Genomic DNA, 23,255 nt, shown 5'->3' on the forward strand with positions numbered 1-23,255 from the left:
ACTCAGAAGGCTGAGGCGGAAGGATTGCCAGAGCCCAGCAGGTGGAGGCTGCAGTGACCAGGAGCGGCCACTGCACTCTAGTCTGGGCCACAGAGTGAGACTCCAACTCAAAAAAAAAAGAAAAGAAAAGAAAAGAAAGAAACTAGTGGCTTCTTCCACATTCTCCTCCTCTTCCTTCTTCTTTCTCTTTTCTGTGAAGACTTTGACTTTGTGACCCGCTGGCCTCAGCCTCCCAAAGTGCTTGTATTAAAGGTATGAATCACCACACCTGGCCAAGGCTTTGACTCTTATAGTTGCTGTGATATCATACCCCTTGTCAGATCTCCTGAGATTCTGAGATGATCAGTGCGTGGTTCCTGGGAGGAGTTAACATGCTCTTTCATTGGTGGGTAAGACAAACTCACAACTCAGATACATCAAATAAGATGGTATTGACTTTGGAAACTAGTAAGACCTTTGTCCTGTGAATAAGCAAAAGAAGAGTAACTATTAATGGTGAGGTTGAGCTACTCTACTGCCCCTTCCCACACCCATTTTTTTTTTTTTTTGAGTTGTAGTCTTATTCCATTGCCCATGCTGGAGTACAGTGGCATGCTCATAGCTATCCCAGTGTCAACTTGCTGGGCTCCAGCAATCCTTCTACCTCAGCCTTTCAAGTAGCCAGAACTACAGGTGTGTGCTACCATGCCCGGTTAATTTTTTGATTTATTGTAGAGATGAGGTCTCACCATGTTGCCCAGGCTGGTCTCAAACCTGCGGGCTCAGGCTATCCTCTCGCCTCGGTCGTCCGAAGTGCTGGGATTACAGGCTTGAGCCACCACATTCGGCCACACCCATTTTTTGATGTAGGTAGGAGAATGGCAGAAGACACCTTTCCCATGCTCCTGTGGGATTTAATATGCTTGTAACACTGTGCTGGGTCATTCCTACAATTTAGCTTAGTTCATGGTACCTAACACAGGATGCCTGGAAGCCACATGGATGTAGATAGGATGTGAGTGGGCAGGACACAAGGTCTTCATTCTTTGGACATCCCTTTCATATTCCATCCCCATGCTTTACAACTTGCATAACATCTTTCTTCTTTTCTGTACCTCCCCTCATCCTGTTAGTGACAAATAAAGAGAAGGGTGTTTCCCAACCAAAGCAAGTTCTGGAAGAATGTCTTCACAGCCTAATTATCTGGCTTTTAATTTCAGAGAACCTTGACTGTGTATGTTTCCTAATTAGAAAAGGAAAACCTCGTGGGGGTGCTGATACTGCCTTCTCTAGACAAGCTGTGTACACAAGGCAACTACCATCCAAGGAAACTGTGTACATTTTATCTCTCTCTCTCTCTTATGTTTTATTTATTTTATTTTATTTTTGTGAGTAGGGGCCTCTCTCTGTTGCCCAGGCTGGAGTGCAGTGGCACCATCGCAGCTCACTGCAGCCTCAATCTCCTAGACTCAGGCAATCCTTCGGACTCTGCTTCCCGGGTGACTGGGACTACTGGCGCGTGCCACTTCTCCTAGATAATTTTTTAATTTTTTTGTAGAAACCAGATCTTGCTATGTTGTCTAGACTGGTCTTGAACCCCTGAGCTCAGGTAGTCCTCCCAAATTAGCTTCCCAAAGTACTGGGATTACAAGCATGATGCACTGTGACTGGCCTGCATTTTTATCTTTGTAATTTCTTTCCTAAACTTCAGTTTCATTTAAACTTGAAACTTTCAAGATAAAGGCCTTGTACCCGCCGTCCAGTTATACATCACTTGCATCAAATCACAGAAAAATCTTGAGATCTAAGTTTGAAATTTTAAAGTTGTTAGCTTCTCCTGGTTTTATTAGCCTGTACTGTGTCTCTTTCTGCAGTTTTATATGAATTACAGGTAGAGATGTACACATTTCCTTCTGAAGAAGAAGGACATTGTTCCTGCAAATGAAAACAAATTCCACGATTTCTTAATGATTCTAAGATTTCCCAAACTGAATTGGACCCTGCTCTGGATAGTTAGATACCTTGCCTCCGGCAGAGGCCACTGTGTAATACGTTAGGGTGAGAGAGAGAGGAAAACCCGTCACACAAAGCCAATTGTACCATTTTATATACAACAGGAAATATCTCTCCCAAGCCCCACGGGTGGTCTAATAGCCTAAAGCATCAGAATTGATTATCCTTGGCTTGCTTAATTCCAAATGTCCTTGATAGTCAACAAATGACCTGGTTGACATGGTTAAGTGCTGCAGTAGTAGCTGTATGGACAGCAAGAAGAGAAGTTTGGGCCGGGTGCGGTGACTGTGGCTCATGCCTTTAACCTCAGCACTTTGAGAGACCAAAGTGAGAGGATTGCTTGAGCCCAGGAGTTCAAGACCAGCCTGGGCAACATAGCAAGACCTCGTCTTCAAAAATAAAGAATAAAAAATAAAAATTATCCAGGCATGGTGGCACATGCCTGTAGTCCCAGCTACTTGGGAGACTGAGGCAGAAGGATCGCCTGAGCCTAGGAGGTTGAGGCTGCTGTGAGCTGTGATAGTGCCACTGCACTCCAGCGTGGGTGACAGAGTGAGATCCTGACTCAGAGATCAAGAGAAAGAGAAGCTGGAAAATAATATGAATCCAAGCCACCAAATTCTAATATTGAAAACAAGTCAGTCAACCATTATGCCCATAACCTTTGTGTTATGCTGAGGGATCACTTCTCCCCTTCACACTCAGGAAAGATGCAAACCACAGTACAAGGAGGGCATAGACTTCTCTTGTTGGTAGAGGAGGCTTCGGCTCAATAAACAACAGATCTCTTCAATGATTCATCCCTGTTTTGAGGATAAAGACCAAAATCCCTCAAGGTCCTATTTGATCTGGTCCACACTCTTTGCACTCCCAGGAGACATTTTTCTCCTCATTCCTGTTGCCTCTGCTACTCTGGGCCTCCTTCAGCAATTCTATCTCAGCTTACTGCCTCAGGGCCTTTGCACAGGAGTCAGTTCCTATCTGTAGAATGCTTTTCCTCTCCTCTAGCCTATTCCTGCTTATCCTTCACTCACATGTCACTTCCTCCAGGAAAACGTTCCTTCTCCTTGGGATCAGACCAGCACTCTCTGGTATAAGTGCTCATAGCTCACTGAACTGTTTCTCTAGAATACTAATCAATTTGCAATTAATCCTTCGTGAGATTATTTTATTATTGGTACCTTCCATAAGGCAGGAACTGTTGTCATGCACCATATACAACGCTTCAGTCAACAATGGACCACATATGATGATGTCCCCACGAAATTATAATACTGTATGTATTTTTACTGTATTTTCTAGAATGTGGGTTAAAAAACTCCTGTAAATTTCCAGAACTCCAGCCCTAGAGAGATTTATGCAGCAAGTTTGGCATGTGTTGGTGAAAATCTACATCCAAAATTGCCACCTAAGGGCATTCTGAGGCAGGTAGCCTGGTGACACACTAGAAACATTGGCCCAACTGCTGACTGCCTTAGAGGAGGAAGCTTTGGAGAGCACAGATAAGTCCTTACATTCACTTTGTCTAAATATTTTGTATTGCACTGTTTGAGAGAGGGAAGACGAGGGCAATTGCCCTCGATAGGAATCCAGTCCTCTGTGGGAAATGATATGTCAAATCCACATTTCAGTTTCCGTTTAGAGCCAATAGTCAGTTGGTAGATTGGGACCGTGGTGGGTGGGGGTTGGGGTGTGAGAGGGATGGGGAGGGGCAGGAAGGGGCGTTTCTGATTCTGTTGCTAATTCAAGAAAACAGTAGGGGTGCTGTGGCTTACCCTACTAATCCCAACATTTTGGGAGGCTGAAGTGAGAGTATTGCCTGAGCCCACAGGTTCGACACCAGCCTGGGCAATTCGTCGAGATCTCTACGATAAATCAAAAAATTAACCGGGTGTGGTGATGCACACCTATAGCTGCAGCTACTTGGAAGACTGAGACAGAAGGATCTCCTGATTCCAGCAGGTCAAGGCTGAGGTAGCTGTGAGTGTGCTGCTGCACTCCAGACTGGGAGACAGTGAGACTCTGAAAAAAAAAACATAAGGGAAACCATGATCCCATGGTTCATGGCCATAGGTAGGAGCTGGAAGAAGATAAGAGGACAAAAGAATGGAACTCCTTGGTCAAGCTACAAAGCTCCTTCTTGGGCATCTGAGAGAGGTAGTGTGGTGGGTGGAAAGAACATCAGGCCAAAGTAAGTCCTGCCTTTTTCTAGCTTAAACCTTTTGAGAATCTGTTTGCTTATGTATAAAATAACACCTACTTTATGGTGGTGTTAGAAGGATCAGAAATAACATGTAAAACTCCTATCATGTAGAATGCGCTCAAAAATGCACATGTTTGTGCATATGTATATGTGTGGCATATTGTGTGTGTCTCTTGGGTTTCAAAGAATAAGCCAAAGTATATATTATTATTTATGTTATAAATTCTCAAAATAAAATATATTGAAAAATAAAAAAAAAAATTTTAAAGTAGGGACCAAAGAGAGGCCCAGACTTTACCTCTACAATGTCTACTTGTATACCTAATCCTGAATTGTACCCCACAGCTTTAAAAGTAAATATATATCAAAAAAGTCTTGCTTTAAAAACAACAGGTAACACTCTCTGAAACACAGATTTCTGGTTTTCTAGGGGTTATGTAAATTTGAGCATGAACGCTGTCACACCTCTGCCTTCTTGATTCACTCAATCATTATGGAAGCAAACTGAAAAGGAATTCTTGTATCTTCAGAACAAAAAAAAGCAAATTATGTTTGAGACCCGCCTGGGCAGGCGAGACCTCATCTCTACAATAAATCAAAAAATTAGCCGGGCGTGGTAGCGCGTACCTGTAGTTCCAGCTACTCGGAAGGCTGAGGCGGAAGGATCGCCGGAGCCCAGCGGGTCGAGGCTGTGGTGGCCGGGAGCGGCCACTGCACTCCAGTCTGGGCAACAGAGTGAGACTCCAACTCAAAAAAAAAAAAATGTTGGCGCCTATTATTAAACATCTTACTTCTCAAGTACAAGACAAAGAAGAGTTCCAACTAGCAAAGTGTTGTCTAGTTGGGAAAGTAATTTTATTTAGGCAGTACAAGGTGGTATGCAGACACCATCACTAGCTCAGATTTCTGAAGAAGAAATGGTCACTGGGCCTGGGGTTAGCTTGAAAAGACATCATGTGGGCTACTGAGGATGGTGTTTGAAAGTGGGCTTTAGAGGCAAATGAGTGAGAATGGCTCCCTGACACTCTACCAATATTTTTTCCTAGTTGTTAATTTCTAATCTGTGGTTATCTCATTTGTGAAATGAGGAAAATGACATTTGCTTCTCAGGGTGTTGTAAAGATTAAACAAGATAACGTACACAGAGAGCACAGAGCACAAATGCTTGCACATGGTGAAAGATCAACAAAGTGAGCTGGGCTGGCTCACACCTGGAATCCCAGCAGTTTGGGAGACTGAGGCGGATCACTTGAGCTCAGGAGTTCAAGGCCAGCCTGGAAAACATAGTGAGACCTCATCTCAAAAAAAGCAATAATAATAATTAGCCAGACAGGGTGGCACACACCTGTAGTCCTAGCTACTTAGGAGGTTGAGGCAGAAGGATCGTCTGAGCCCAGGAGGTCAAGGCTGCCATGAGCCATGATGGTACCGCTGTACTCCAACCTGGGTGAGAGTAGATGCCAACTCAAAAAAAAAAAAAAAAAAAAAAAAATCAACAAATTGTATATATGTATGTTTTATTGAAAAGCGAATCATGGATAATAACAAGTATTGACAAGGAGGTAGAAAAATTGAAACCCTCATACCTACTTGTGGGAATGGAAAATGGCTCAGCCATTTTGGAAAATAATTTGCAGTTCCTTGAAATATTAAACATGAAATTACCATATGACCTAGCAATTCCACTCCAAGGGAAATAAAAACATGTACACATAAAATCTGTACATGAATGGTATAGCAGCATTATTCATAATAGCCAAAAGTGGAAACAGCCCATGTGCCAATCAACTGATGAATAGATAAACACGATGTGGCATATCCATACAATGGAGTATTATACAGCAGTGGAAAAGAAGGAAGTACTGTTACTAACCAAAACATGGGGAGGCTTGACAACTATGTGAAGGAAAGAAGCCAGTCACAAAAGACCACATATGATTCCATTTATGTGAAATGTCCTGTATAAACAAATTATTCATAGAGACCAAAAATATTATTGGTTGCTGAGGAATGGGGTGGTTAAGGGGAAATGGGGGAGAATAAGGCATTGACTGCTAATGGACCCAAGGTTTCTTTTGGGGGTAATGAAAACGTCCTGTGATTAGATAGTGATGGTTGTATAGCACTATGAATGAACCAACTGCCACCTAACTGCACACTTAAAATGAATGAATTGTATAGTATATAAAATACAGTTCAAGTTGGGTGTGGTGACATACACCTATAATCCCAGCACTTTGGTAGGACAAGGCATGAGGATTGCTTGAGGCCAGGAGTTTGAGACCAGTCTGGGCAACCTAGTAAGACCTTGTCTTTACAAAAAATAATTTTTTGAAAAATTATCTGGATGTGGTGGCATACACTTGTAGTCCTAGCTACTCAGGAGGATTGCCTAAGCCCAGGAGGACAAGGCTGTGATGAGCTAAGATCATGCCACTGCACTCCAGCCTGGGTGAGAGAGTGAGATCCTAACTCTTAAAAGACATGGTATTTGGACAGGTAGAGAGGGCAGGAGGGCAGAGCAGAGGAAACATGGACCATGTCACCCACATCTGTGACCACTGAATGGACAGGAATATTCACCGTGAAGAATTGTGTGATAGAGCACTGTGCTAAGTGGGTCACTTAGGGTTGCCTGTTGCCTTTCAAAGTTATCTTCAGAGGAAGCCTAAGGCCTCCCCAGGGTGGGGGGAAGGTCAGCAGAAGTTGAGTTTCCAGATTCATCAAGGAGCAGAAGCAGCATGGACTGGGCCAGGGAGATGGGAAATCAGAGGCAGGAGAGCTGAAGTAGCTTTGGTGAAACATGGAGATGTCCCCTTCACAGGGGGTCTGTGTGCAGGAGGGTCATCCTCAGTTCTTCACAGCTACAGTGTGGAGGGCGGGACATGCATCCACTGCCACTTGTGGTTGGAACAGACCTTTGTGAGCTGCTCTGTGAATACATAGAGATTCCATCGTCTCTCACAGTACATTTCTGCTTTCTGTAAAAATTGTCCTTGGGATAGGAAGATCCTCGTTTTTGGTACAGAACAAACACAAATAATAGTATTTCATATCTTCGTTGCCATTTTCACCCTTCCCTGTAATTGGAAACTCTTGCCCCTGGTCTCACCTGTAGGATTCTGTCTTCATATGTAGAATTTTCTTCTCCTCACCAGCCTCCCATGTCTGTCTTCTTTTTCCCCCCTCTTCAAAATTCTCATGATCCTTTATTTTATTTTTCAGTTCTTTTGAATGGTAATGGTAAAGGGAGGAGGGAGAAGAAGAAGGGGACTCTTCTGTTTTGTTAATTTCTGACAAAGTTTGTAGCTTTTAAGGGCTGCTTTCATAAATCCACACACTTTCTGTTGAGCAATCTTTAATCTACCTCCTCTTTTCAGGGCTTTGTGCTTGGAGGCATTGAGACTTTGCACACCTCCACATGGTGTCTTAACTCGCCTCCAGCAGATTTTGGGGGTTGAACTTCTCTTTGCCCACTGGCTTGCTATCAACGATTTTCTTCTTATTCCTAGAGTATGCTTTTTTCCCTCAAGATCACTGCTGCAGAGTTTCTCCCAGCCTGGGCAACATAGCAAGACCTTATATCCACAAAAAAAATTTTTTTTTAATTAGCTGGGTGTGGTGGCATGCATCTGTAGTCCCAGTTACTTGAGAGGTTGAGGTCGGAGGATCGCCTGAGCCCAGGAGGTCGAGGCTGCGGTGAGCAATGATTGGTGCCACTGCACTCCAGCCTGGGCGACAGAGTATGACCCCAACTCGAAAACCAAAAACAACAACAAAAAACCCCCCAGCTTGTAGGGGGAGCTAGCTGCCCAATGCCATTCTCTCACCCTCCCTCCCATTATGTAAGATGAAATGAATTTTTTCTTCCTCACTGGTATAGACACATACCCTAGTTGTATTGAGACTAAGTTCCTATAAGACATCAGTATTTCGGATGCTTCATAGGCAAAGCTCCAGAGAATCTTTGTTGTTCTAATGACTGTTATTGTTTTAACAACTCAAGTGATTGCTCAGTGACTAGACGTGTGCATATTTCTTTTTAAAATGAGAGTCTTTTGGATGATTGGGATTTAAACATAATGGCTTTTTCATTGTTGTGAGTTATTTCCCCAGTGAGGCACAGACAACTTGGGCTGTTGAGGTTTCAGAAAGGGGTGGAAGGCTTCAGGGTGCTTGTTCTTGGTTAGCAAAAGTTATGGTTATTACCTTGGATTTCTTGAAGAGTCCTGTTCTGTGGGGACATTTCCTCCTTCTTTTCCTTTCTTTTTATCCTTTTATTTGTCTTGTTAGTCATGACAGTTGTTCTTACTATCCTTCTCTCCCTCCGTCCCATTCTCCCTCCCTCCTTCCCTCCCTTTTTTCTTTCCTTCCTTTCCTCCCTCCCTCTTTTCCTCCTTCCTTCCTTTCTTTATCCTTTCATTCCCAGTCTTAGAAGCATGACAATTGCTCCTACTTTCCTATGCTCCCTTCCCCTCCTTCCCTCCCTCCCTTCTTCCTTCCTTTCTCCTTCCTTCCTTCCTCCCTCTCTCCCTCCCTTCTTCCTTCCTTCCTTTATCCTTTCATTCCCCTTCTTAGAAAACATGACAGTTGCTCCTACTTTCTTTCCCTCCTTCCCTCCCTCCCTTTCTCCCTCCCTTCTTTCTTCCTCTGTCCTTACCTTTCTGATTACCTTTACCTTCACCCGTCTAGTGTATCCAGACTTTACTTACTCCTTAAGCCTTCAAAGTCAGCTTAAAAACCAACCTCTTCTTGTAACTCTGAGCCTTTACAAATGTCATTCTTCTTTGACTGCTTTTCAGTTCAACAGAACAGCTCAGCCCCAAACCAGCCTGAAGGTTACTTTTCATTTTTCTGTCTATTCAAAATATATATAAAATATTCAGGACGTCTCTGGAGTTCTGAGGGCCCAAGAACATGCTGGAGATTTTGCACTTAGCTTTTGGGTCACTACAAGATCTAATATAGTTGCAAGCGTGACCCTGCTCCAAAACCCTAAAGTCAACCAGATGTCCCTCTCATTCCCTTTCTTAGAAGCATGACAGTGGCTCCTACTGTTTTCCCTCCTTTCCTCCCTCCCTCCCTTTCTCACTCCTTTCTTTCTTCCTCTGTCCTTACCTTTCTGCCTATCTTTACCTTTGCCCATCCACTGTATCCAGACTTTACTTACTCCTTAAGCCATCAAAGTCAGCTTAAAAACCAATCTCTTCATGTTCCCAGAACATCTGACCCCAACCAGCCTCCCCTAAATCAGCTCCCATCCTGGACTACTGGGGGCTCTGAGAATATTGTTAATTTCATTCATTCGTTCTATGCAGTTGGCCCACAAATACCTGGAGAAAGTCCCATAAGAAGCGCTGTGAGGTGTGTATATGTATATATATGACCTGAATTACAGCCTCACTCTTAGGTTAGGGGTCTCGGGATTCCTGAGAAAGGAAAAATCATGGATTTAGTGTGAATATAATTTCCCTATCCCAAAATAACAATGGTTTTGTTTACATATCTCTTGCTAAACTTAATCCTGTATTGGCTTAAGTGCATGCTTGATCAGAGATACTAGTAGAAGGAAGCTTCCATAAACCCCAGTGCTACTGTATGGATTAATCTCTAATTAAGGAAGGGTTTTTCCCTAAAAAATATACATGGAATCTACCGGGCACAGTGGCTCCCAGCACTTTGGGTGCCTGAGGTGGGAGGGTTGCTTGAACCCAGGAGTTTGAGACCAGTCTGGGCAACATAGTGAGACCCCATCTCTACAAACGATACAAAATTCAGCTGTGCGTAGTGGTACCTGCCTGTAGTCCTAGCTACTCAGAAGACTGAGTCAAGAGGATTACTTGAGCCCAGAAGACTGAGCCATGATTGCATCACTGCACTCTAGCCTGGGCAACAGAATGGGATCCTGTCTCAAAAATGTGTGTGTGTGTGTGTGTGTGTGTGTGTGTGTGTGTACGCACGCACTCACCTATGGAATCCTATCCTATAAATTTTCTCCTGGACCTTTGTTGCTATGAATGTTGGCCAGCCTTTTACACCTTCTGCCCCAGAAGACACTCTGGGAATCCCACACATTCATACTTTCTGGGTGAGAAGGAAGACAAACTGCCTTGGTGGCTGTGTTCCCCCTTCAGGGTGCATTGTCATGACCTAACCCTGACCCTCAAGACTTCTTCCCTGCAACCCAGGTGGTCAGGAGGGCAAGTCAAGGAAAGTTTCAGACCCCTGCAAGGTCTCATGCTCTGGTCTCCATCACTGAAATCACTCTTCTGGATTGTGAAGGGAAACAAGAGTGTTTGAGACCGTCAGTAGGAACCAGTGTCTAAATATTACCTCAGTAATGAAGCAATACATTCTTCACCATAGAATCCAAGATGCCATCAATGTAAGACATAACATTATTTCATGTCCTACAAGAAAAAAAATATAACCAATTAAACTATGATAATCACTGATTGTAAAAAATGTGGGCTGGGCACAGTGGCTCATACCTATAATCCCAGCACTTTGGGAAGCTGAGGGAGGAGGATCACTTGAGCCCAGGAGTTCAAGACCAGCCTGGGAAACATAATGAGGTCTCATCTCTACAAAAAAAAAAAATATTACCCAGGCATAGTGGTACACACAAATAGTCTCAGCCGCTCCAGATACTGAGGTGAAAGAATCACCTGAGCCCAGAAGGTCAAGGCTACAGTGAGCCATGAGGGGAATGGAAAGGCATGAGAAAAATGTTGAAAACCAGGTATGCTGGTGTGTGCCTGTAGTCCCAACTACTCAGGAGGCTGAGGCAGAAGGAGCCCAGGAGTTCAAGTCCAGCCTGGGCAACATACTGAGACCCCATCTCCTTAGAAAAAAGTATTAAGAGACTTTTAAGAGGGTATGACATTGTATTAGTTTCCCATGGCTGCTGTAACAAATTACCACAAACTTAGTGGCTTAAACCAACATAAATTTATTATCTTACTCCTATGGAGGTCAGAAATCTAAAAAGAATCTGTTTCCTTGCCTTGTTTGATATCTTTGAGAGGTTGCCTGTGCTTCTTGGCTTGTGGCCCCTTCCTCAAATCACTCCCACTTCTTACTTCCATTCACATCTCCTGCTATTCTAGTCACTCAATCCTCCTGCCTCGCTTTTATAAGAGAGAGCCCTTATGAGTATATTGAGTTGAACTGGAAAATCCAAGATAATCTCCCCATCTCAAAATTCCTGACTTAATCACACCTGTAGAATCCCCTTTTTTTGAAAAAACAAACAAACAAACAAACAAACAAGATAACATATTCACAGGTTCCAGGGATAGGATGTGAACATATTTGAGGACCATTATTCAGCTTAGCCCAGACATGATAAAATATGCATTAAAAAATGGAAGAAAGAGGAGAGAATGGAGTCCGGGAGGCCAGTGAAGAGACTGATAAATATTCCAGGGGCGGGGTTATCAAGTCATGGACCAAGACAGTGGCAGTGGACAAAGGAAGGTAGAATCAGATTGGAGCGATTGGAAGGCAGGTTCATTCTCAAAGCCCTGTGGCGAGCATTGGATTTCTGACAAGCTCCTGGGTGATGCGCATGTGGCTGGCTCTTGAACAACACTTCAAGTAGGAAGGCCTGGGGAACACCAGCATTTGAGAGACATCAAGAGCAGAGCCCATAGGCTGGGTGCAGTGGCTCATGCCTGTAATCTCAGCACTTTGGGAGGCTGAGTAGAGAGGATTTCTCGAGTTCGAGACCAACTTAGGCAACATAACAAGGCCTTGTCTCTACACAAAATAATTAGACAAGTGTGGTGACACATGCCTATAGTCCCAGCTGCTTGGAAGGCTGAGGTGGGAGGATTGCCTAAACCCAGGAGGCTGAGACTGTGGTGAGCCATGATCACTCCACTGCACTCCAGTCTAGGAGACAGAGTTAGGTGGCAGTGCAAGCTAGTTCAACCTTGATGGAAAGCAGCATGGCGATTCTTAAAATAACTAAAAATCCACCTTCCATACGATCCAGCAATCCTGCTTCTGGAAATATACCTGGAAGAACATAAATTGTTCTACCAAAAAGACAATCAGCACATGGATGTTTATTGCTGCACTATTCGCAGTAGCAAAAACATGGACCCAACCCTTCAGCTCATTGAAGGTGGACTGGATAAAGAAAATATGGGGCAATTTCCTCGGGTCCCCTCCCCCTGTGGGAGCTTTTCTGTCCTCTCAATAAATTCTGCTTTCAAAAACAAAAAAGAAAATGTAGTACATATACATGGAGTATTATGCAGTCATACAGAAGAAGAAAATCATGGACTTTGCAGAAAGTTGGATGGAGTTGGAGACCATCATACTAAGAGATCCATCACAGAAACAAAGAATTGAATACCACATGTTCTCACTCATAAGTGGGACCTGAACATTAATCACATTAGTACAAGGGAGGGATCAGCTGTCATTGGGCACTGCCAGAGGAAGGAGGGGGAGCATGTAACAACACAAAGGGTACCTGGTCCTTTATCAGGGGAAGTGAAGACCAGTTGGAGGCCCAAACTTCACTGACTTGTGTAGCTAATCCTTACATGTACCCCACATCTCTATAATAAAATTAATTCTTTTAAAGCAAAGTCCAAGGATTCTGAGAGATAAGAAGAGTCCCAGGAGAGGATGGTGTCCTGAAACCCCCAGAGGAGGAGAGGATTTTAAGGAGGAGGAGGTCAAGAGAGAAAAAGAAAATGCTGAAAACTGCCTAAAAGATTTGGCCACTAAGTCACTGGTGTCTTGAATAAGAATAGTTTTGGTGGGGTGTGGGAGCTCCAAGTCTGTACCATCCTTTTCTACATTTTCTGAATAGGCACTGTTCAGCTATTTTATCTAGAAACATAGGGCCCAGTTAGCAGAGATGGGCAGAGTTACAGGGAACACTCTCTCTTCACTCTGCCAGCAGCTGCGGTGCATCATGGGGGTTCAAAACCACGTTGATTCAGTTCACCAGTCTGATTTTGGCTCTGAATGTGCTGGCATCTTCATTGTGTGAGCTTCTTTTGAGAGTATTTATTTGCAAAGATAACACAACAGTAGACAGCCTGAAACAATGAGCCTGGTGAACATTCTACAACTGCAATAGCAGTTGCAAGAAGCTCAGCTTAGCTGACTGAAGGAAGGACTCTCTAGGGTAAAGACTGAAGTCCAATGACTTACTTATTTAATCCACTATTCCATGGGTCTTCATCCTGCAGAATTATTTCCTTTTGGTGTTATATTCTAGCTTACCTTCCCCCCGAGCGTTAAAAACAGATTTCTGTGTGTGTGTATTTGTTGGTGGTGGGTGTCTATTGACCTAAAATTATGGGATTATAATTTGGTCATAAATACTATGCCTCTAAGGATACATTGACAATTGTGACTTGTCTCAATATTGTCTACTTTGATGACTTTTTTCTCTGGATAGCCATCTACCCTTTTAAACGAGCACTGTCACACATTTGGTAAAGCATATGTGGGTTAAGTTGCTCTTTCCTGTCTCATGACTCCAGCAACAATGACCTTCCCAAGCAGAAAGAAGATATATACAGTATCATGGTGAGGGTTTGTGCAGGAAATTATGAAGGAAAGGATAAAAATGAAAGCTAGAAGCCCATTGGCTCTGTTTCTCCATTGACAAGGAAACAACGATTTAAAGCTGGATTTTTTAAATGGAAAACAATCAGGCAACAATAAAAGTTAGTTCTAGAAATTTTAATTTAAGTTGAGTCTGCTCATTTGTGCATTCCTTTGTTTTTGAAGAATCAGAGAGAAATAACTGTCATTTAATCTGCTTTGGTATTTTAGTGGGCTCATTCTCTTTGTCAAAGTTTTTTGTTTTTCTTTTTCTTTTTCAACAATTCCCAGTATCCACTTGAGGTTTGATGTATTTATTTCTCTTCTCCTAGAGTGGCATTTAAAAAAATCCGTGCCGGGCTCGGTGGCTCAGCCTATAATCCCGTGCTTTGGGAGGCCGAGGTGAGTGGATTGCCTGAACCCGTGGGTTCAAGACCCACCTGGGCAACTTGGCGTAGACCTCATCTCTATAATAAATAAAAAAATTAGCTGGGCGTGGTAGCACGTGCCTGTAGTTCCAGCTACTTGGAAGGCTGAAGTGGAAGGATTGCTGGGGCCCAGCAGGTGGAGGCTGTGGTGGCTGGGAGTGATCACTGCATTCCAGTCTGGGCGACAGAGTGAGACTCCAACTCAAAAAAACACACAAAAATTCGATTTGATGTCACTATTGTTCTACCATTAGAACACTGGTTCCAGATAATCATTTCATTTTATCTGCCTCATAGATGATCACCAAAAAGTTCTCCAGTCTACCAGGTTTAACAAACAAAGGAAAGCACACTGGGGTAAGTTTGTGGTATTTGCGTTGTAGCCGGGTTGAGGTAGGTAAATACTGAGAGAATAGTAGCTGCTATTGATTGGGAACAGACCGCGTTCGACAGAGCATTCCATGAATTCTATGAGGACTGGCTCTGTCAGCCCCCATCTCTCTGGGAGGTGGGAGTTGTTATCCTCCTTTTTCTGAAGAGAAACCTGAAGCTTAGGGCAGTTAGGTAAACTCTTCCAGGTCAGAAAAGCTTTGTTTTTGTTTTGTTTTTTGGGGGGGGGGTTTGAGTTGGCGTCTCACTCTGTCGCCCAGACTGGAGTGCAGTGGCCTCTCCCGGCCACCGCAGCCTTGACCTGCTGGGCTCCGGCGATCCTTCCGCCTCAGCCTTCCGAGTAGCTAGAACTACAGGTGCGCGCTACCACGCCCGGTTAATTTTTGATTTATTGTAGAGATGAGGTCTTGCCAAGTTGCCCAGGTGGGTCTTGAACCTGCAGGCTCAGGCAATCCACTCACCTCAGCCTCCCAAAGGTGTGGGATTACAGGATGAGCCACTGAGCCCAGCTCCAGAAAAGCTTTGTATTTCACTAAATTTTACATGTCATCGGTTGTATATCCCAACATATTTTCATAAACCACTAAGAAAGAAAACCACCTTGAGGCCAAGGTGGGAGAATCACTTGACACCAGGATACCTAGACCAGCATGAGCAACATAACAAGATTCTGTCTCTACAGAGAATAAAAAAACAGGGTGGTGGCACATGCCTGAAGTCCTAGCTACCTGGGAGGCTGAGGTGGGAGGATCACCTGAGCCCAGGGAGTTTGAGGCTGACGCGAGCTATGGTTGCACTACTACACTTCAACCTAGGTGACAGAGCAAGACTCTGTTTCAGAAAGAAAGAAAAAGAAAGGAAGAAAAAGAAAGAAAGAAAAGAGGGAAGGAGGGAGGAAAGATAGAAAAAAATACCCCCCTAGCTATAGCATAGTGATTTTTAAAAATTCATTAGAATTTTTTTCAAAGGAGGAATTTTCTCATGAAAAAAATATATGTATGGAATTTTATTATATATTTATTGAAAGAGTTTCTTTAACTTAGTTTGGCATGCATTTCTCTCATATACATCTCTCATGCATCTGTAATAAAAAAAGTATAAATGAAACAAATTGGCTTAGGTATTTATAAAACTTCACATTCTGAGTCTGACTCTTTGGACTCAACTTAGAGTCAAGTTTGTGTTTGGCTGTACAAAATCATCCTCTTTGCTGCTGAGAGTACTGGAGATGTAGCATTTAATAAGAGATGTCTCCATTCTTATCTCCAGGGTTCCTTTCCGGGCTATTCCATGGTTTCAGGCCTGTGTATGGGCAATGACAGCTATGGCTGACTGCTGCTGGCTCACAGCGATTGGAAGATGTATTTTAATTTCAGAAATTTTTTTTTTGTATGTTGTACTTTTTTTGGGTAAAGATGGTATCTCACTATGTTGCCCAGACTGGTCTTCAACTCCTAGGCTCAAGCGATCCTCCAACCTTGACGTCTCTAAGTTCTGGGATTATAGTCATACACCACTACGCTTGGCCCAATTTCAGAAATATTAAAATATAAGTAAATACATGTCTTTAGGTTCAAATTGAGGTGTTATCTCTTGACCCAGGGATAAAAAAAGGAGGCTTCTGTCTTCCTTGTTTTTTCTCTCAGAGGTTGCTTTTTCCACCACAAGGCAGGAGCAGGCAGACACTGGACATGATCTATACTCTAACTTCTGCTCCTCCTTATCTCTCATTTCACTGCTAATTTCTCCTGTGTTCCTGTTCAAACCTCTGGTGATGGCAGCTTGGTGAACCTTTGGGGGAAAATAAAATTCAAAACCAAACAAAGAACTCTTTCTGGTCATTGCCATTGAAAGCTCCCTAATTATTTCAGCGGAAGTTCTCTGGAGCACACAATTTCACAAACATCTGAATCAAGTGTGTTCTCTTGGATTCACCAGAGTGTGAAGATTCTGCTGCTGGACTCTGTGCAAGGAGACTGATTGAGGAAATTGTGGAGTATCCCAGCTGCAGGCAGCTGTTGCTCTGAGGAATTGACTGCCCTGGACTTACTTGGGATGCTCGTCTCTAATTGCTGCATCTGTAAGCCACTGCTTGTAGCTAGATTGGGCTGAAAAGTACCACAGGTCTGTTGTGGAAAAAGCCGCCTATTTCTAGGTTCTGCAGGAGGATCTACGTCATCATAACTGAATCTTAGCACGTAATTCCATCTGCCCGCATAGATGACCCCTTTGTCTAACAGACAGGGCAGATCACATGAAAGGAGGTCCCCCAAGATGCTTGTGTTTAGTGCATGAAAATACAGCTGTATATGTTTTCCATTTTGCCTTCTTCAGTTTTCTTTGAGCACTGGAGTTTGTTTATTTGTTTTATATTTTGGTAGCTAGGGACCAAGATATTTCTTTTCTGTTTGTCTCTTCAAACTCTTTTTTTTACAGTTTAACAAGTCAAATACAAAACTCAGGGGAGTGAATAAGCCTCATGATGGCATTGAGCATAGCATCACGTTATTGATTGGATATACTGCACTGGAATGCTGTAGAATAGCCCCAAACCAAAAAATTTCAGATGCCTGAAGCTTTGAGCTTTCCAATTAGGCTGAAAAGTTCCCCTGATAACCAGTAGTGCTGAAGCTTTTAATATTGTTCAACTCTATCAGTTATCAGCAACCTTTTCTGGCTGTGAAGGCCAGAGATCACTTGATGTCAGTGAGGTAGTTCCTCTAACCCATTTGCACACTTTCTGATCAAATATTCCATCTGGGGGGGGGGGGAATCTTCAGTTTAACGTAAACTGATCATAATTGGGAGCAAATGCTTCTTTCCCTTCTTCTATGCTATCTCCTCCTGTGCAGTCTATTTTGCATCCAAAGATACATTTGAAAGTCGAAATCCCTTAGAGCGAAATATTCTAAACTGACAGAAGAATTTCTAGTGGCACACCAGCCTAGAGCCATGTTTTTATGAGGACATCACTTTCTATTTCTAAGCTGCAGCATGCACTCTTGCTTTCTTATGGCTGGGAGCCATGCCACATCAACTTGCCTCCCTCTCAGCTTTTAATGTTTTTTTAATGGAGTCCAGTTTTCCGCCTAAGTTATGGCTAGCTTTCTGACAAACCATCAGACACCTAAGTGACCATAATGGAGGTGTCCAGATGTGACATGGGAAAAGGCAATGGCACGCTTTCATGCCTTTCAACAAAACCATATTATCACCATTCGTTTTTACCTGCCTCTGGGTTTGCCATCAAGGCTAAAAGGGGCTTAAGAAAACGTTTTAAAAATTAATATATGATATGAAGTCTTTTCTTGTAAGCCACGAGCAAAAGCAATCATTTCTAAATCTGGCTGGCATGGTGAGTGTGCTGCTGTTCTGTGAAATAGCTAAACTGCTGCATATTTTTCTCCAGCATAGGGTTGACCAGGTAGCGATCAAGTCTGTTATCTAATGAAACAAAGTAAACATACTTTCCAGGTACCTGGTTGTTTAGAAGAATTTAAGAAAATAATTGTTGGGCAACCCTCCTTCAAGTCCCCTCCCTCTGCTGGGAGCTTTTCTGTCTTCTAATAAATTTCTACTTACTCAGAAAAAAAAAAGAGAGAGAGAAAAGAAAAAAAAAAGGATTGCTAATTACAATGAATGGCGAATCATTGAAGATGCAAGTTCATCAAGGGATATGGGCATTTCTATGACAAAGGAAGAAGTATGTGCTCTTGAAAGTCAACAATTGATTTTATTTTTTATTTTTTTGAGATGGGATTTTTCACTCCTTCACCCAGGCTGCAGTGCAGTATCATGATCGTGGCTCTACACAGCCTGGTCTCAAGTGATCCTTCCACCTCAGCTTCCCAAGTAGGTGGGATTACAGGTGCATGCCAATACGCCTGGCTAATTTTTTGATTTTTGGTAGAGATGAGGTCTTACTATGTTCCTCAGGATGGTCTTAAACTCCCGGGTTCAAGCAATCCTCCGGCCTCAGCCTCCTAAAGTGTTGAGATTACAGGCATGAGTCACAGTACCCAGCAGAAAGTCAGCAATATAGAGGGTTTATCTGTACAATTTGGAAGACATTTGCAGAGCATTTGGTAATTAAATATGCCCTCAGCTGAGCAAGGATGCTTGGGGTTGTCCTGCTGGCAAGTAAAAGCGAAGTGTTCCTGCTAGGCCTGGGTTTTAAGATTTCTGCTTGGAATCATGTGAGTTGTCTGCAGCACTGAGGTTGTACAACCCATACGATAATGTGAGTAAATCACTCCTGACGAAAAAACCAGCAGAATTTATCTTTCTAGGCTCTCCACAACTCACTCTATCTTGTCATTCAGGTTTTAGTTCAACATCTGTACCTCCTCAATGAGGCTTTCCCTCCACGTTATCCCCACTTCATCTTACCACATTCCTTGATTTTTATTTCATTAATCCCTGACTGAAATGATTGTCTTCCTTGGTTTGCTGGCTCATTGAATGTCCCTGCCTGGTAGAAAATAATCTCCTTGAGAGTAAGATGCTCCCTGTTTCCTTCATGTCTGATCTCCCAGTTTCTTGAAGCAGTGCTGGCACTCTTCAATAAGCAGAAGTTGTGTGCATGAATGAATGAATGAAAGCAGAATGCTGACTATAATATAGCTCCAAAGGAATTATAGAACAAAGGGTGATTCATAGGCATAGTATAAAACATAGGCTACCATCGAGTCTAAAATGTAGCCTGGGCCAGACGTGGTGGCTCACTCCTGTAATCCCAGTGCTTTGGGAGGCCAAGGTGAGAAGATTGCTTGACCCCAGGAGTTCAAGATCGGCCTAGGCAAAATAATGAGAACTCGTCTTTACAAAATAAAAAGTAAAAAAAGAATTAGCTGGGCGTGATGGTGCGTGCCTTTAGTCCCAGCTACTCAGGAGACTGAGGTGGGAGGATTACTTGAGGAGCCCTGGAGTTCGAGGCTGTGGTGAGCCATGATCATACTACTGCACTCCTGTCTGGGCGACAGAGTGAGCTTTCTTTTAAACCAATCTTTGCCTCATTTTTTATATAGGTAAAAACTGTTCTTGCCTAAAAAGCAGTTTGGCTGATGAAGTCTGAGACTCATTAGAAAGATTAGTAACTTAGGAAAAAAAAAACTTTGAATTTGATGTATTTTACAGGAAAGGGACTAGTTTGATGTTGCCCAGCTTAACTTTCATCCAAATTGCCCTTGAGGAATGTTTTTTAATCGGATGCATTTTTATCCGTATCTTCTGAAGTGGCTTTTTTTTTTTTTTCTTTTTGCAGGAGGGTAGAGGAACATGGAAAGCAGCTTTTATTCACGCCAAGGACAACTCACTCACATACAACGAGGGGCAGAAGAAGTCTCTAGGTGCGTGGATTAGCCTGAGGGTACCATGGGTGCATGCGTCTTACTTAGAAACCTCTTTAAAAATAATTACCTTGTGATTAGGATCTGATGCTAATGGTATGTTTTCATTGAAAAAGACTGAGGTCTTTATTTTCTGCGACAGCGAATGAACTTCTTTTCACCTTGTTCCTGGTTGTTTTTTCCTCCATTGCCTTAATATATATATTTTAATATAGTCCCAGGTGCACAGGTGCCTACATCTTCTTGCAAATGGTAGATTTTCAAATGAAATGATTCCTCTTCATATTATAATTCCAGTTAAGTTAAATATAAAATAGTTAATACACCTCTTTAAAAATATTTAAGGTGTATATTTTCTAGGTGGTGTATAAATAGGAAAAAGGAATTAACATTGTCTTACAGGCTGGGTGTGATGGCTCATGCCTGTAATGCCAGCACTTTGGAAGGCCTATGGGGGAGGATTGCTTGGGTCCAGCAATTCAATACCAGCTTGGGCAACAAACATAGTGAGATCTCATCCCTACAGAAAAATTAAAAAATAAGCTAAACCGGGCTCGGTGGCTCAGCCTGTAATCCCGCGCCTTTGGGAGGCTGAGGTGAGTGGATTGCGCCCGCAGGTTCGAGACCCACCTGGGCAGCGAGACCTCATCTCTACAGTAAATCAAAAAATCAGCCAGGCGTGGTAGCGCATGCCTGTAATTCCTGCTACTTGGAAGGCTGAGGCGGAAGGATCGCTGGATCCCAGCAGGTCGAGGCTGCGGTGGCCGGGAGCAGCCACTGCACTCCAGTCTGGGTGACAGAGTGAGACTCCAACTAAAAAATAAAATAAAATAAAATAAAATAAAATAAGCCAGGCGTGGTGGCACATGCTTGTACTTGGGTGACTGAGACAGGAGGATCGCCTGAGCCCAGGAGGTCAAGTTTGTGGTAGCTGTGATTGTGCTACTGCACTCCAGCCTGGGCGACAGAGTGAGATGATTCTGGCTCAAAAAAAAAAAAGACTGAGTGCGGTGGCTCAAACTTGTAATCCTAGCACTTTGGGACTAGTCTGGCAACTTGGCAAGACCTCGTCTCTACAATAAAAAAAAAAAAAAAGATTAGCAGAGCATAGTGGTGCCTGCCTGTGGTTCCAGCTACTTGGAAAGGATCACCTGAGCCCAGCAGGTTGAGGTAGTGGCCGTGAGTGTGCCACTGCAATCTACTCTGTTAGACAGAGTGAGACTCTGACTCAAAAAAGAAAAGAAAAGAAAAGAAAACCCAGAAAAACACATTGTCTTATAGATTCTGTCTGTGCGTCTGTTTAATATTCCTACCCAAGGAAGCCAATCTGGAGGAAGGGTTTACAACGAGTTTAACTAAATGTGAGAAACAGAAATAGAGGTACGCTATAGTGGTTTTTGCAGCCAAAGCTCATTAATACAACTTTGGTTATGTTCAAATACTTTCAAAAAATGGGTTTGTAGACAAGTTTGTGACAGTCTTTAATCAGTAACCACAGCATGTCTCTCTCATCTCTTCAGTGATTCCTAGAGTATGGATGATGGCATTGCCTGAGTTGAGAGTCACATATGAAGAAGCCAAAATCGATTGTCTTGATGTCATCGAGTCACAGCTCACCAATCTCATGTCAATGTGATGGGTTAGGAATTGTCAGGCTACAGTTATTGGCTTTTGAAAAATGAGGAGTCAACACAATCTGCTTTTAGGAAGGGACATGTATGTTAATAGACTATTTTGGGGTGGGGAAAAAAATGAATGTAAATCCTTTATTGCCAAAGTTACTTTAAGCGGTTCATATATGTTTTCTAAAATAAAAATGTGTTGAAAATGAAGGGCGTTCTGTGGAAGTTTGCAGGGTTCATATCTGGGTGTAGCCTCCTGGAATTTGCTTTATGTGCCCCCCCCCACACACACACACAAAGAAGGTGGGGGTAAGAGAAGAGAGGTCCCGGAGTAAGAAGGAAAGGAGAAAAAAGAGGGATGAGGAACAAGAATATGGACAAACTGGAGTCCCATCTGTAAATTGGGGAGGAAAGGGTGCCCTTAAGAAGTTTGCATGTAATATTTAACTGGTGCATTCACATGACATCTTGACTTAATAAAAGGAAAAGAAAAGAAAAATGAAAGAAAAAATCCTCAGCAAGACAATAAAAAGTTTCCTCCTCACGCCCACCGCCTCGGGGTTTTTTCCTTTGAGCCTCAGAGCTTATCCCACTGAAACTCATCAATTTTTGCCTTCTTGCTGGAAGTGCCCGAACACATTTGAAGCTTCACAGCCACCCCTTGGGGTGAGAAGGTTTCACAATGCCTGTGGAGCCTCACAGCCTGTCCCCAGGGAAGGCCAGGGGGCCACAGGGCAGGGATCAAGTGCCCTTCTCCCTGCCAGCCAGCAAACAAAGGACCCAACCTCAAAGCTCCTGCCCCAGTGCGTGACCTCCGGGCCAAAGGCAAAACATTTTATCTCTGGGTCCTAGTGACATAAGCTCCTCGGGCCCTGCAATTGTGGTTTATGATGTGACTAGAAACCTTTGATGGAATTACTATTGCCTTCTATTTCTCTGCCCAGCCATTTATTATTCTGTATATTTTTGAGGGCTGTGGGAAACTTTCATAACCAAAGCCCGAGCCAGGCGAAAACTTGTTCTATTTGGAATTTGTAATGAAGTCAAAACATGGCCTGGATTTTCTGAAAGGTTCCTTTGGCTGCTTGCAACAGCCCCGGGGCACAATCAGATGGGGATGGAGAAGGCCTGGGAGCAGATTTTGTTACCAAGAATAGGACAGAACAATATTTGCCTCCAAAACACTGGGGCTGCTATTTACCTTCTCAGCTGGAAGAAGTGAGAGATAAAGGCACATTTCATATAAAGCGTAAATACCAATTCTTTAATTTCCAATTTTCAGGATTTTAATTTTTCTTAACTCTCCCCTAGATCAAAGGTTAGGAAGAATGTTTAGTGTATTTGATTTCCTGACCCGAGGGAATAAATTCTTTATTTCAGAAGTTTCTACCCCCAAAAGAGCTGTTATTTTACTTGAAATAAGTACAGAGAAGTATAAAGGGTATGGCATTTTAAGGTGACTATGAATGTTGAAATGCTTCCGTTTGTGTTCTGAGTGTGTCAGCAATGGATGCCCTTATTTCAGAGAACGGCGATCAACAACCAAGTTTCGCTGCGTTTGGACTGAAAACTTCGCCTATGTTTCAGAGGCCTTTGCAAATTATTTACTGGCTTTAACCTGGTCCCTCAAAAGCAGTCTCAGTTCCTAACAAAAGTGGCAAGTTGTAAAATGTAGTTCCTAATTTTTATTTAAGTC

General features: G+C 43.0%; 1 long non-coding RNA gene across 1 annotated transcript in view; it reads left to right on the top strand.

The window, feature by feature from the left end:
- Positions 1-21,698, top strand: part of LOC103249355 — a 35,551-nt gene extending 13,853 nt beyond the window's left edge. Inside the window, exons 2-3 of the long non-coding RNA XR_503615.1 lie at positions 19,853-19,937; positions 21,458-21,698. This is a non-coding gene — a long non-coding RNA (uncharacterized LOC103249355). The remainder of the gene's footprint in view (positions 1-19,852; positions 19,938-21,457) is intronic.
- Positions 21,699-23,255: the final 1,557 nt, after the last annotated feature.

The sequence above is a fragment of the Carlito syrichta genome, unplaced genomic scaffold (genome assembly GCF_000164805.1).
Source record: "Carlito syrichta isolate Samal-C Ts95f unplaced genomic scaffold, Tarsius_syrichta-2.0.1 Scaffold41619, whole genome shotgun sequence".
Taxonomy (NCBI): domain Eukaryota; kingdom Metazoa; phylum Chordata; class Mammalia; order Primates; family Tarsiidae; genus Carlito; species Carlito syrichta.